This window comes from Benincasa hispida, chromosome 10 (genome assembly GCF_027475165.1).
Source record: "Benincasa hispida cultivar pf3 chromosome 10, pf3_genome.v1.1, whole genome shotgun sequence".
In the NCBI taxonomy this organism is placed as follows: Eukaryota; Viridiplantae; Streptophyta; class Magnoliopsida; order Cucurbitales; family Cucurbitaceae; genus Benincasa; species Benincasa hispida.
In genome coordinates this window covers 39022474-39037423 of record NC_143487.1, presented here as the reverse complement: position 1 = coordinate 39037423, position 14950 = coordinate 39022474, and the positions used below count along the sequence as shown (strand labels likewise).

The 14950-nt window shown below is 33.0% G+C and overlaps 1 pseudogene; it reads right to left on the bottom strand.

Moving 5' to 3' along the window:
* Positions 1-7014: 7014 nt before the first annotated feature.
* On the bottom strand, positions 7015-7111 carry LOC120089600 (U6 spliceosomal RNA; annotated as a pseudogene).
* Between the last annotated feature and the right edge of the window lie 7839 nt (positions 7112-14950).

Genomic DNA, 14950 nt, shown 5'->3' with positions numbered 1-14950 from the left:
TGAACATAACTTCCCACTTCATGCACGGTTAAAGGAGAAACCGCCTACAATTATCGTATAATTGTTTTAATTATAAATAAATATAATAACTAATTTATCATATTATATTTATAACCCATAGTTTTAATCTCACATCATATGTAACATTTAAACCATAGTCCTTTTCTCTTTTACTTAATATAAATCATATTTGTATCAAAATCCTCCAAATAATGTATCTCATACATTATGTCAACTATATCACATATAATTGAACCAGTTTAATTATATCATATATAATCAAACTCTCTTTTGTCAATTTGAACACTTCAAACTCACTCAAAAACTGATTCTCAACTTGAATCCATTGAGCTACTAAGGGGACCTTATGGACCTGTAGCTTGAAGCTCCAACGGTATGTGAATAGCTTACTAAAATCTTTAGTCACGAGATCCACTATCCGTTAACTGTCAGGCACTCCACTAAAGACCGACAACTACACTTCTCAATACAGATATGTTTCTGTGTCCATTGGATATAACCAATCAACAATACGATAACCCTTCATAGATGCTCGTAAGTACAGCTGGGCTAATTTACCATTTTGTCCCTGTAGTTACATCTAGCTCCTTAAGTACCACCGATTCCTCTAATGAATAATACATCATAGTCATACTATGAGTGGACACCTCTCGGGCCATGAGAAGATGTGTGACGCCACATCGTTCAAGTCTTGGAATCAGCTCTTAAGGGAGCAATCTATCTACTTACCCCTGCTTCGAGGAATGAGTGAATTCCATCTTGTGTAGTTGAGTTTCTAGCTCCCAGACGAATCTCCAAAGTGGTAGGTATTGGTCGGCAATCTAGTCACTCGCACCGATGCAAACCAAAAGACCGCCCTCATAGGCAGGAATTCCCAACTCACTCAGGATTAAGGTCATGTTACCTATGGTCATCCTAGTGAAATGAAAGTCTCTGTCATGAACGACGTTATATAACGAGACTAAACACTTCGTGGTTCAGTCTTATACAAACTCCTTTGTATAGGACACCCTCGCTCGCATGTCCCTACATGAATGATCAGGATCAGACCATCTGTAGCACATCACAACACTTGTAACTTTTTACAAAGCGAGCCGTATCCGTAGTATCATGGGGATAAGGTTTCCTCCTATATCCATATACTACAGACCATTTAGGTTATCACTTAAGGCATGATCTACTTGTATGTCTCCACATACATGCTTAAGTTACAACGACAACTAGGGATCTTAGTTTGTTGGTTTGTGGTTAATGCAAATAAAATATCTCATATTTCATAGACAACAATGAATAAAATATCTCATATTATTACATCACAAGCGTTTTTTTTCATACAGGTGTTTACAAACTACAAGACCCTACAAGAGTTTAAGGCATCAACCCCAACAATCTCCCACTTGTCCTAAAGTGGTGTTGTGGCTAAATCCCAAGAGCCTCGAAGTCACAAACGGGGGAAGCACATAGAGCGGAAGTATCATCTCATCCATGAGATTGTGCATCGAGGGGAAGTGATTGTCACGTAGATAGCTTCGGAGTAGAACGTTGCTGATCCATTTACAAAAGCCCTCACGACTAAGGTGTTTGAGGGTCACCTGCAAAGTATAGGTCTATAAGACAAGCCATGTTTAAACTAGGGCAAGTGAGAGATTTGTAATGGGCATGTTGTGCCTTAGTTTATTAATTTGTGTACTTTGTATTTTAGTTTGACTTTTATAGTGTACACCCTACTAGCTTTAGGTCAAGTGGGAGATTGTTGGGGTTGATACCCTAAATCTCGTAGAGTTCTATAGTTTGTAATTGTATTGTACAAACATTTTATTTATGTAAAAAAATATGTGATGTTTTATTTCAAAACTAGTTGCATTAACCACAAACCAGTAAACTAACATCCAAGTTTATTTTGTAGCTTAAACATGTATGTAGAGATACACAAGTGGACCATGTTTAAGTGATAACCTAAATGGTTTGTAGTAGATGGACAAGACTAAATACCTTATCTTAGTGACATTATGAGTATAGCCTACTTTGTAGATGTTACAATTGTTGTAAAGTGCTACAAATGATTTGATCTTGATCATTCATGAGGAGACATGTGAGCATGGATATTCTATACAAAGGAGTTTGTATAATACCAGACCACGAAATGACTAGTCTCATTATATAACGCCATTCATAATAGAGACTTACATTTTACCAAGATGGTCATAAGTAACATGACCTGAATCTTGAGTGAGTTATGAACTCCTGCCTGTGAAGGCGGTCCTTTGATTTCTATGGGTGAGAGTGGCCAGATCGCCAACTCAACAAACCTACCATTTTAGGGATTCGTCTGATTGGGGAGCTGGGAACATAGCTACACAAGAAGGAATTCACTCATGCTCCAACGTCGATAAGTAGATAAATTGCTCCCTTAAGGGCTGATTCCAGGGCTTGAACAATGTGACACCACACCCTCTCCTGGCCCAAGATGGGTTTTGTCGTAGTTGGACTATAATTTATTGTTCATTAAAGGGATTGATAGTACTTAAGAAGTTAGATGTAACTATAGGGGAAAAACGGTAATTTTGGTCCAACTATACTTATGAGAAATTTGTGAAGGGTCATAATACAATTGACTTGTTATATCCAATATATACAAAAATATATCTGTAGTGTGAAGAGTGCAGTTGTCGGTCTTTAGTGAAGTGCCTGACAGTCAACAGATGGTGAACAATTTAATTAAATGAGTTTAATTAATTATTCACGTACCGTTGGAGCTTCAAGCTATAGGTTCATGAGGTCTCCTCTATAGCTCAACGAGAATTAATGAGAATCAATTTTTGGATTATTTTGAATGGTTCAAATTAATTGAGGAAATTAATTATATGTGATATAATTAATTTAATCTAATTATTTATGATATATTGATACATTGTAATATAAAATTTATTTGAGAGGAAATAAATATTTGAATATGATTCAAATATTAATTATATGAATTTGATTCATATAATTATATTTAATATAAATGAGATTTATATTAAATGCTATTGGTGAGAGAATAAAAACTATAGGTTATGTGTTATATTTGATATAACATATAGTTTAATATATATGATAAGGTAGTTATCATATAAATATATATTAAATTGATTTATGAAAATAAATCATTTTAATTTATTTTATTTTAAAAATCATTTTAAGAGGGAGTTGTAACACCCACTCCCTTTTTTTTTTCTCTAATACGTGCTAGTGGGGTAGGGGAGAGGATTTTTTCCTAGTGTGGTTTCACAAAATGATGACAGATCCACAGAAAAGTTCTGAGACAATCTGAATCTCATCACTTCCTCTCATCTCTCTCAAAATCTCTCTCTTCCAAAATAGTTAAAGTCCACAAAACTTCCGGATTCTCAACCAGAGAATACAGAGGTAATATTCGTGGTGGTGTCCTCATTGACGGTTAGAGGGTTCGAGATTGTACGTGACAAGATTCGGAGAAGGAATCTCATGAAGAAGGGTTCTTCATGGTAAGGTTTCTTAAAACCATTTTTTTATTATATAATCTTTGTTTTAAAGCATGTTGTAATCATCCTTTAAATGCATAATCTGTATGTTTTTGCTGTAAAATTTATGTTCTGTAAATTTTGGGTTTGGTTCTGATTCCATGTTCCGTTCAAGGACCTTTAATGGTTCCTTCAAGAATAATATGTCATAATTATACATAATACAAATAAACTGTGCAACATGATCATACACAAGCAAACAGTGGGTAACTCAAATTTGGCATCAAAATACTATGGGTAAGTGTTGAAACTCATTGAATAGGGGGGGAAACACTACTAGAAGACTTTTGAGGCTGCTACTAAAGAAATTAGAATTATAATTTAAATGTACTTACAGAGCAGACCTCACATGTGTATCACAAAGATACGTGAACCTTTGAAGTATGGAAGAGTACTAAAAGTATTTGACAGTAAAGATGTGGATGAAAAAAGATAACAGACATGTTTAAAACTCCATCTAAAGCATATGGGATAAGAACATCACATTCATGAACTAGAAGATCGTTCGGGTCAAAGCCATCTGCACCTTGAAAATTTACTAGACTGCTAGTCCTTTCTTTATAATCAAGTAGGTCGTGTACATTAATACTATTTGGATTCATTACAGTGTCAGTGATATCACCCACTGCAACTTTTCCTCATTTTTCATGGATAAGTCTTGCTGCCCAAGATCTCATGTTAACAATTCCCTATTAATTGCAGTTTAAAGAGGTTTCTTCAATTGAGTGTTGAATTATTTCAAAGAGAATGCAAAACAATTTAGCACGACCATTAAATTTGCAAGTTTGAATTCCAATTTACCTAAATAACAAATGTCAAAACTTTGACTTTCTTCAGCTGAATTACATTCTAAATTCATCCAAAAACCAACATCACCTCTACCTCTTATAACATCCACAAAAAAACAAAAATAAAATTACATTATAAATTCATCTCACACCTATAAATCACGATAAAAGTTAATTTACAAAATATTTTTCTATATGATATATTCATTACAGGCAAGAAAAATACACAAGCACCACTAACATTTACCGTCATACTTTCATTCATTAACTAAGGATGTGAAATTTCGTGCTAATCCTATCTAAAAAATAATAACATTGTTCTCTAAAAAATAACCATTACCAACAGAACAAAAAAATCTTCAAAATTTTTTTTCAAAGGAAGGCCATTATGGTACACACCATAATTAAAGTATAAACATGTTTATAAACTTAAATAACTAAATAACAATATGAGATAAGAAGTTCAATTTTTTTTTTCTGGAATGAGAAAAAAAAATCCAGATACAACACTAACAACTCATCAAGATGAAATTGTTTTTCCCTTTCTTGGCATTCATACAAAGAGTTTGAAATGATCTCTTGGTTTTAAGTTAGTAAGCAATTTAATTTTCAAATAGTTTGATTATTTGAATAAAGAAAGGTCAATGTTGTATTCTTTGAAGACTTCAAACCATTTAAGTTTTTATTTAACTTAGCTTAAAGAGAAAAATTACAAATATTTGGACAAACCCTTGCACTATTTTGATGTGTTTAGTTATGAAAATTACCTAAAGAATAATGATGACTTTGCCAAGTCTTATAACATCTACTAGTTTTCTCAAACGAGAATTCCATTCGACATAGTTGCAATCTAAAAGCATAAGAAAAAGAGAAACACATATCATAAGAAACACCTAAAGCTTCTAAACATTAACAAGAACAAAGGTACGCTACGTTCATTAAACGTTTATAAGAAAAGAAAGAGCATTATGCACACTTATATGTGTTTATTAATCTCATCAAAATGAAGGCATCAAGCTCATGAACTAACTCTTTAAGTTCCTCACACTATAAGTGCATCCTTGACCTTCCTACCAAACAGAGCACGTGAATAAGGCTATTTTGTGTACACAAATCCGAACCAAAAGACCTCGTAAATAAGCATTTTTGCTTCATTTCTTGAAAAGGCAAGTATCTGAATAACCTTAACATCCAAAAGCATGAATACATATATTATAATCACATACATTAAATTCAAAGCTTCTAATTTCTCTAAGCTTGACAAAAATCTTTTTGAACTCAACCCTCATGTTTGATTTCCTGAGAGCAACCAACAACTCATTAAAAATAAGTGCATTAGGCAAATAAGTAAAACTAGTTGCAGCAGTACCTTGTCGTTCTTCATTATTAAAAGCATCGAATAACAATAGTACCTTTTTGTCCTCCAGTTTGTTTTCCTTAGCACAACTACAAGAACATAGTTGTGGTGTTGAGCTTCAAGCTAGCTCCCAAGTGTTCTATATGGCCTAAAATTTCAAGGACAATATCGAATTTTCCAGACCCGATAAAAACTCTAAAAGCTAAAGAAACACATCCAAATAAAAAATTTGAATTTGCTAAAAGAACAAATCCGACCACAACATAAAATCCACTCAAAGACAGAAGATTCCCCATCTAACTACCTTACATTTTGGAAGTAAAACATAAAATTTCCACATCAATTCTGCAGATTCCAAAATTAAAATTTTCAACATTTTTAAAAGAGTAAAGGATTTATGTGATCCAATTGCTAGATCTAGCTTGGGGGCTGCAGATTGGTGATAGTGAGAGAGAGAAGAAGAGAGATTGAGAGCTCAGGCGATGTGGAACTACTTGTGCGTGGGTTAGAGAGAGAGTTCGGGGGGGGGGGGGGGGGGGGGGGAGAAAAAAGGCTCGCCAACAACGCTAGGCGGTGGAGGTGAGGCGATCAGAGCAAGGGTCATGGCCAGCAAACATGCGGTCGAGGAAGCACTGTGGGCATTGGTCAATGGCGCTAATGGCGAAAGATACGACTCGACGAACAACTGGCTGGGTAGATGAAGTGTGCAACAACTTAAGGCTTGGACGGAATAAGAAAATGATGGGAGGGGGTCGTGCAACGTGCAGAAGAAGGAAAAAAGGATTTGATTTTTTTTTCTTTTTCTTTTACTATCTTTTATTCTTTATTTAGGAAAGAGAGAAACAAGATTTTAGAGGGAAATGAAAATAAGGAAGGGGGAAACAAAAAATGAAGATTAAAAAACTTGTTTAGGATTTAAAAGAGAGAATCACTTATAATGTCGGTTTTAAATTGATATTATAGGTACACCTACAACGTCAATTTAAAATCGATATTAAAGATCCGATTTTTTTTTTAAAAAAAAAGAAACTGACATTTTACATCCGTTTTTAATTTTTCCAACCGACATCAAAACCCAGATTTCTTGCAGTGATACTATAGACCCTTTAGGTTATCACTTAAACATGATCCACTTAAATGTCAACTATATATTGTTCAAGATTACTATAAGAACCTTGGTTTTTTAGTAGTTAATGGATAACTTAATATTGTATATTTAATAATTAAGTTAATCAACTAAGTAATTATGAGACTTTAGGACACAAATCCTAATACAAACAACATCCTGTTAGGAGACATTACTTTCAAATGTAATTTCTGAATTACTGCATGTCATCCTTGCGTAAAGGCCATGCTAATCTTCTATATGTTGTTCTAATTTTATCAGATGTTCTCAAAGAGGCATTCCGAACCATATGCATTCTATCCGGAGAGGTTCCTCTTTTTATTATTTCAATTTTATCGAATGTCACTTAAGAAACCATTAAGTTAGAGACTAAATTGAACAATTTCATCAACATTATTTGGGAATTATGTCACACCCCCTCCCAGATTATCACCAACCCTTTGTGGTACTTACTGCCTAACTGACATCCTTAACCTACTTAAAAAACCTGGGAAATACAAACTCAACATTCAATATGCTTAAAGAACCTAAAACAACTTCAACAACACCCAGGGTTCAATAAACAACATAATTACAACGTATATACAGAAACAAAGTTCAATGGGTCCCAATATTTATCACTAGTCCCTAACGTGAACACACATATGTACCGACATTTACATATAAACACCTAAAACTTCTCTTTATCTTGAGCTTTAACTAGAATCCTCGAGTGGTGAATCAACAGTGCAGTTAACTTTTGGGGAAATGACCACTACCTAGGGAGGAGGAAAACATTTAAAAGGAGTGAGCTACTAGTCCAGTGAGTGACCAGTTAACATAAACATCATGCTTTAAACTAAAAACTGCCAAGCAAACTCATACTTAAAACTTTAAAACATGAAGTGGCTAGAAAACATTAAACATCTGTATCCTTAGTTGAGATAACCCTTTTGCTCAATCCCTCAACGTCCATCCTTGGTTGGTGTGGAGTAACCTTATCACTACCAACGTCAACTCTACCTACGGCACGTGGTAATAACTAAGTACTGTCATACCTTAGGTACTACTACCTAGATACCTTCTCATAGTCCTTCGATATCGGCTCAACATATACATCATAAACATATACATCATAAAACCTTAATCATTAAAGCATGTATACTTGGAAGCATAATAACATGAAACATGAGCTTTAACATCTTTATCATATAAACATAAACTTAAAATGCATGCTTGTGATCATATAACCCATAAAAGCTTAAAACATGCTTCCATAAACTTCCTTTTAAACTAGCATGCATTAATAGCCCTTTAAAAACTTAGTTTTCTTGGAAACTATCTTAAACAATCTTTTATAGTAAACAAGCATGAGTCTAAGCTTTTAAGTGAAGCATAGGTTACTAAAACATTTAGAAAACTCTTAGTTTTGTCACTCACTGCCTTAGGTGTTCCTCCAAGGGTTGATAATCCTTTACTATTTGCGTTAACCCTATAGACATGAATAACATGTTTAGTGATAACGAGCAGAAATGCACGTTATTACAGCGCAAAGATATAAAACAATGAAGGATCACGACAGTAAAAATATATAAAATTGCGTCCAAAAGCATTAAGTTTATAACATTATGATCGCATGCGTCAATCGCATTAAAAACAGCTAACTTATGTATTTTGTGCAAAAAAATGCGTTGGCGCAAGGTGGAATTACGATCCAAAGAATTTAGCGTCCGAGCGTATTAAGAGATTACGATCGCAAGGCTATGCGATCATATGCGCTCGCGAAAATCTGTTTAAGAAGGTGGCTGCATAGAGCCGGCGCATCAAGGTGAAAGATTAATAAATCACGTTGGGACAGAAAGCTGATTATGGTCGATTCCGAATTAAGTTGACAAGCCGTTAATGACACATTGTAGAAAGTACACTCAACTTTTCGGTGAATTATTCAGCGCATCAGACAGAGAATTAATGACATCCCATCAGTGCAATCATTCGAGAGAAAAAGTTTTTCACCCTGAAGCTCTATAAATACCGAAGGCCACCTTCGTTAAAGAAGTTAGCTGAGTTTGGGAGCTCGGTTCTACGACTCAGAATATATAGTTTTTCTTCACCATAGATAGCGGTAGTCTGTAATTTTCTATACTTAGAAGGCGGAAGCGAGTGAAGGGAGAATACACCGAGAGATCATCCTTGTTAACTCGGAAGAGTGCCAGGAAGAGTAAAAAACAGAGAGAGGGCCAACTCTTGCGGAAACAAGAACATCTTTTGGGCAGAATAGAGATAACTCAGTGTAAAAGTCTTGGGAAGCAAGATATTGCTACCAGACTTTCTATCCTTATTTTCCATTATCATTTTGTATTCTGAACTTATTGATAAAATGGAAATTGCATCTTTATATCTGTCTACTCTCTTTACATTACGCATGAATAGCTAAAACTATCGAATGGGTTGAGAAGCACTTAGCTAGCATAACCTGGGATCTTCACTTTATGCGATCATCCTGTATTATCTATGTGTCATTCGTCCTTTAGAGATACTCAGGAGGGTAGTCTAATGATAGAATCTAGGCTTGGAAAAGTCAGATTAGAATCTAGGCTCGGGAGAGTCAGATTAGAACCACATAATCAAGAGATAGAAGCTTAGGAATAAGTTTTGTTTGTTATTAATGCATCACATGCACCCTAAAGATAGGATATGATTGTATGCAGTCACCTTGTACTTGTGTGCATCTTTCATCATCGCATAGGCAAGAAGTAGAGACTTAGGAATAAGCTTTATAGACATCATCGCATACATCACATGCGTCCTAAAACTAGGAGCTATCGCATTTGCATTGGAAAATGAATTGTTGTCGCATAAGTGTAGCATGATCGCATAGATTGAACACAATCTCAGGAAATGCTAGCTAAAGACCTTCTCAACCTGTTCTTCTGCATACTCATTGTATCTCTCGCATTATTAGCTCTTTTCTCAATTTTGCCGCATAAACTGTATACTTTAAACAACACATCAACCAACGCATTGATTTATTTGTTATTGCAAAGTAATCGAAAATTATCATCGCATACTGTTCCTTAGTCCATGTGTTCGACCCTGGGCTTACTAGGCAACTTAGTAGGGTTTATACTTGGATCTTGCTAAGAAAACTTGCATGCACAATGCATATTCTACCATCGCATTCTACACCATTATTTCATTGCATTAACAACACGCATCATTTAGTCACTGCCATTGGTCTCCTTGTGAGACTATCTCTCATAAAGAAGCTTAACATTTAACTTAAAACATCTCTTTCTAGTTCAACGCATACCTTCTTATGTGTTCAACACTTAGAAAAATCTTTAAATACTAAGGGTGAACCATGCAGCCATCAAGCATTACCCACGCGTCATCATATGTCTTAGGTGCTCAACTAGTCGGACACCAATGCCCACTTATCGCAACCTTGCGTTCACGACCTCAAGCTCAAGCCGTACACCTTTGTGCCATTCAACACACCCTCGCGCACAGCCCAGCACATGCCTTGCGCACAACCAACTCCTCATGCGCACCTACAACCTGCCTGGGTTGTGTTGCCTATTTGCTCAACGGTTGCAGCTATCTGCTTATTCAAACCAACATTTCAAATTCATCTTTGATCTCGAATAACTTTTAATTCAGGCCTTATCTTGGAAAACTTCCTTCTACAAATTTGTTTTAAAATGTCTTAACTTGCTTATCTTAGAATTTGAGCTGAACTCCTCTTGGTTTGTCCCAAAAACTCCAATCTTCACCACTGGCCCAGATTCAATGGAGAGCCTGACCTTCTTGGAGGAAACTTCATATTTCCCTTGTTTCCTTAAAAATTCTCTTCCGACAGCCCAGAAGCTTCAAATACACTCTTTAAGCTTTCAAATGACTCTAGAATATTTCTTCTACCACAAGTAAAATGCTCAAATCGAGCTCTTAAATAGGGCTTTCTTTTATACTAAAGACTGCATGCCCACAATTCATCCTTAGGTTGCCAACTCGCCCACTAAGTGGGTTTAATTCTCCAAACCTTGACAGCTGGCTCACCTAAGTCGATGTTAACTTATGATCACCCCTTAAACCAACGCATGGCTCATCATCATCTTACCAATGCAAGGCACACCCCGCGCACGCATCTACTTGGTCAACGTATGCCTCAACGCGTCTTGCACCCATCGCCTTGTCCAAGGTCATCGCTTGGCTTTCCTTGCTTGCAGCCCTTGCCTAGCCAACGTATAGTCAGCCACATGTTTAAGGCCTTCTTGTTCTGTCGCGCGCATCCTTTCCCAACTAACCTCTCATGAGGCTTGGCCTACGCATAACTCATGCCCAACACATGGCACACTTTCGGCCAACACTTAGTCCCCTACTCCATACCTCACACCTATCATGCACCCATCTAACCTCCTTGAAACATAGCTGTCGCATACCTTTCAATGCATCAAGACCTTCAATGCAAGACTTCCACATTTAGCCAAAATTTTCTTATTAAGTGCCCACACACCTTGCTACCCGAGGTCATCATCCTCAATACTTAGAACATTTTCTCCTTCTTTAACCACCCTCAACTTTTTCCTACAAATATATTATTAACTTATACTTAATTTTACTTAACATACTTAAATATGGAATATAGGGTTCGAGGTTTACAACTTGAATCTAGATTTTGAAATCTAAGGGCTAAGTTGGCATCTTACCATGATTGCAAGGGACCAAATAGATAACTTACCCTACAATTCTTTTACCTTTTGATCATCTAGACATATTAACTTTTAGCGAATACCCATCTCTTTAAAGTATCTTCCTTCCACAGTATAAACTTACACAATATCTTTCTTAGGATATTTTATACAATTTTTATCCCTAAGCATGAGCAGTACAAATTCTTAGTGAGACATTAATCTACTTAAAACATAGTTGGGAGTAATATTAAAATAGTCGAAATCATTATATATATACTCAAAATTACTTTTATAAATATTTTTGATTATTTAAAATAATTCTATACAAAAAATATATTTAAAAATATAAATAAAAGCCGAAAGTGATTTTTAAATATTAAAAAAAAAGAAGTAAGTTTAATCTTTTCAAAATTAGTTGAAAATATATCTTTACCTAATTGTGAGATGTTTTGCCAAGAGAGTTAAAGAGAGTTCTTTGATACCACTTAATTGTTATCCTTTTTGTCCCTTTGGTTTTAATTGTGGGATGTCAAGTTGCCCAAAAATGTGTGGGGGCATTCTTTGATTGCCTCCTTGCTGTTGTCCTATTTGTCCTTGCTTTCTTTGACATTTCTCTACCAATGGGACTTTAGGAGAAGTTTTTGTGGGCTATTTTTACTTTCTTTTTAAAGAAAGCTATTTCTCAACCTTTCTGCTTCATGTGACTCTGATTGAGCAATCAATATACGATAAGGGAATAATAATTTTTTAGGTCTCGTTTAATAATCATTTTATTTTTTATTTTTTGATTTTTGAAAATTAAGTCTATTTTCTTCTCATTTTTCACGATGATTTGTATAATGGTTGAATTCTTAGTCAAATTTCAAAAACAAAAACTACTTTTTAGAAACTATTTTTTTTTTAGTTTTCAAAGTTTGACTTGGTTTTTTAAACTATCGGTAAATAGTAGTTAACAAAGGAAGAAATTTGGAGGGGAAAGTGGTGTCTATAGGTTTAATTTATAAAAACAAAAAATAAAAAACTCAATGGTTACCAAACGAATCCTAGTTAATCTGGATTCGGATTTTGAAAATTGTTTTAAGATTTTGTGTTTTAAAAGTGCAAGTTTTGAAGTCAACATTTTTATATTATCAGTATATCTAGATTTTAAATTTAAAATTTTAAAATATAGAATTATATGAAAAAGAAAGTTGACAAATATAGTATTTATGTTGTAAAACTCATTTCATTTTTTTTATCTCAAATTAAAATATGCATTGTGAAATGTATTATACAAATTATATGAAACGAAATAATAATTATAATTTGTTTTTAACATAAAACATGTTCACAATTTAATTAATAATAATTTATATTTAACAAATATTTAATGGGTAATTAGAACTAGGTTTAAATAAATATATTTCGAACAATTAATTAATTAGAATATAATTAATGAATATATTACCAAACATAAATCTGTAGACATGAAATGCAATTAAATACATTGTTTTTATATTTCTGTATTTAGACTACAATTAAAAATTATCACCTTCTGTCTGTTCCCTAAGGCAACTTTTACTTTACTTCTTGTTCAATAATATGTCTTTTTCTTTATTATATTTGTTTTGTTGAGATGGTACAAAGAAACCATGGAGTTGATAATTTAGATTTTTTTTTATGTTTTCAGATTTACTGATTTCAATAAATATGTGTTTGACATATAATCCGAATTTTATTTTTGAAAACTGTTTTTAGATTTTGTGATTCATATGCATATTTTGAAAATAAATTTTTCATGTTTTCATTTTATCTAGATTTTGAATTTTAAAACATTGAATTATAGTAAATAAAGATATAGATATTTAGGAATATAGAATATCATGATATAAATCCAATTCATTTTTTTAAAAAATTAAAACATGTATTATAAATCATATAATATTACAAATAATAATTATACATTTTTATAAATATAAAATATATTTTTAAATAAATTAATAATAGTTTATTGTCAACTAATATTTAGTGAGTAACTACAACTAGCTGATTTATAAATAGACTACTTGCAAAAGGGCAAAATAGGTTAAGAGTAATTAAGTCTGTAGCCCAAACTTCTTGTATTTGCAAAAATGGTAAAATTTCAAGTTATTGAAAGAAAATGTCCCAAATACCCCCACTGTTCAGTTTCCTAATTTGTAGGGTTAAAATGGCAGTTGTAAGATTACCAAAAATAGCAAAGTTGTTTCAGCCCAAACATTAAGAACAAGTCCAAAATATCTTCACTAAAAACATGCCTCAAGTTGTCTTTCTAACCGAAAAAAAAAAAAAAAAAAAAAAAAAAACACCTTGTTTACTTCCTAATATACCCTTATATACGGTTGATATACTTAAAAATGATATACGTATTTTAAATAAAATAATGAAAGATTGCTTTTTAAGTTACTATGGATATATTTTGAATATGAGTAAAATAAATATTTATTAATTTTTGATATACTATTCATATATACTTGAATCATCAATAAAATGAAGCACAAATATTTTACTTCAAAGTAATGTTACTAATTGATGTTAATTTGATCTAATATTGAAATACTGCTAATGCATCTGATATACCAATAAAATGGTCATGTTGATTTTGTTGTAACATACTATTCATATTCCTGAAAATTTTTTATATTTGATAAACTGCTGATATACTAATGACTTGAAAATTGTTTGACATATGATCTACTATTGATATGCTTGAATGTTGATTGTTATGTGATACACTTCTGACATTCTATTGATTTTCTTGAATGTTGTTTTTTTTATATGTACTAATATAAAATTGATATACTTAAAAGTTGATTGATATGTGATATACTACTGATATATTATTGATATTCTTGAAGGTTGCTTGATAAGTACTAATATACTGTTGATTGACTTGAAAGTTGTTTGATATCTGATACTCTATTGATATATTTGAAAATTGATTAGTATATAATATACCGTAAATTTACTTGTTAGTTGTTTGTTATCTTATTCATATATAGTGTTGGTATATCAGTTATATTAACTCTACTTATTAAAAGTTTATTGGTTGATATATATCTTTGGCTTATTAGTTGAATGATGATAAATCTAAAATGAAGTATATTAGCACAGTTAATCAAATATGTAAAGTCTCCACGATGCACTACTCTGATATACCACATGTATATTATATTATTAAACATCAGTGATTAAAGATTATTATGGAGTATAAATAGTATATCAGTAATATAATACTGGATATATTTCATTTTAGTGGTATATCTGATATACTACTATACACTTGGAATATCATATCTTTCATCAAGTATTTATTAATTGATGACTGAAACACTCGTGTCTATATATGATATACTTCTATATATTTGAAATATCATGCTTATAAAATGAAACATGCATACTTTATTAATATACTCTCTTTTCATATT